Here is a 1,476-nt window from a genome sequence, read left to right as displayed (position 1 = left end):
TTGTCTTTTTGAGATAGGGTTTTCACTATGCAATTCAGGCTGAACTTGAACTCACTTTGTAGCCCAGGCTGGCCTCAAACTCACAGTGATCCTCCTGCCTCAGCCTCCTGAGTGCTAGGATTACAGGCGTGCACCACCCCCAGCTCACATGTGCATTTTTGAGGCCAATCAGAGGATTACTGCTTTCAGTAGATGATAAACAGTGGTAAACTGTGCTTATAGTGAGAAAAATTTTTTCATATAAATATCAGGAACCTAGTTACATTGAATCACTTTTTTAGAGCATATCTCTTCTGGGAGTGCAATAGCCCAGGCTACTTCCAGCCTCCTAAAACCATTGATTTTAGGAAAAAATTCAATACCTCTGTTCCCTTTTCTTTATCTAAAACTGGTAGCATGTTCTGGCTCAGAAAAAGAAAAAGGTAGTGCAGAGGAAGAGAGATTCGTTTCCTAACCACTGCAAGGTTCATCACTGCCTTTGCTCTATCCAAAAAATGCTGGCAGTGGAGGATCAGTTGTTTCCCCTCATGATCCCACTACTGACCGGGAGCTGAAACTCCCTGCTGCCGCCCATCACCACGAAAGAACATACAACTGTGAATCACCCGAATTTACTGGACTGGGATAAAGAATGCAGGTGAAAAGATGCACAGGGCAAGGTACGGGGAGGAATGGGGAGCTGCTGTGCCCTCTCTCAGCCCCACTCCCTCCAGGAGCCTCTACGCATCCAGCATGCTGGGCGCTCTGTTCCAGCATTCAATATTCACCAAATAGCAAGAACTTCAAGTAGGCTAGGCTACAATGGCAAACTTTCAGGTAAACAGTAAAGGGATCAGGAGAGTAATGCTTGTATTTTCTGTAAAACTGCATTGCCAAAATAACACACCAGTGTGTCTGAACTATTTTCTAAATAAAATCAAATTTCAAGATCAGTTAGACAATTCAAACAGCACAGTTGTTAAAAGACCGTCAAATTCTCTTACCCTCCCTCCCCTCTCACAGCCTAATAGCTGGTCCGTTGAGGCTGATTATCCCCCCTTGCAAATACCTTAACTGTCCAGTTTTCCATATACAGCCTTCTTTCTTTTAGGCTCGCATGCCCTCACCATACACTGAAGTCCTCCTTCATTCTGGATGCTTCACTAAAAATTTTTGCACCAGCCATTCACAGTTACACAAAATGGTTTTTACATGGAGACCACCATACGGACAGATGACAAACTCCTGGGCCCTTCCCCTGTTACTCGGTAAAAAGCATGCTTTGTCTTTTCTCCTGAGGCAGTCAGGGACTGAAAACCAGTTTTTGCTAAAAATCAGGACTCTCTACTTGGGCCTACAGATGCCTAATGGGTAATAAAAGAAGGATAAATCTTGACCTTTATTTTGTAGAACTCTGGGTCAAACATTTCCCAGCTCTGCATACAAACATGTTAGTCATTTAAATAATATCTGATGGAAAGTTGGTTTTAAAAAAAA

The sequence above is a fragment of the Chinchilla lanigera genome, unplaced genomic scaffold, assembly GCF_000276665.1.
Source record: "Chinchilla lanigera isolate Chin_1 unplaced genomic scaffold, ChiLan1.0 scaffold00024, whole genome shotgun sequence".
In the NCBI taxonomy this organism is placed as follows: Eukaryota; Metazoa; Chordata; class Mammalia; order Rodentia; family Chinchillidae; genus Chinchilla; species Chinchilla lanigera.
The sequence above is the reverse complement of the archived record's forward strand: the minus strand, read 5'-3'. Positions refer to the sequence as shown.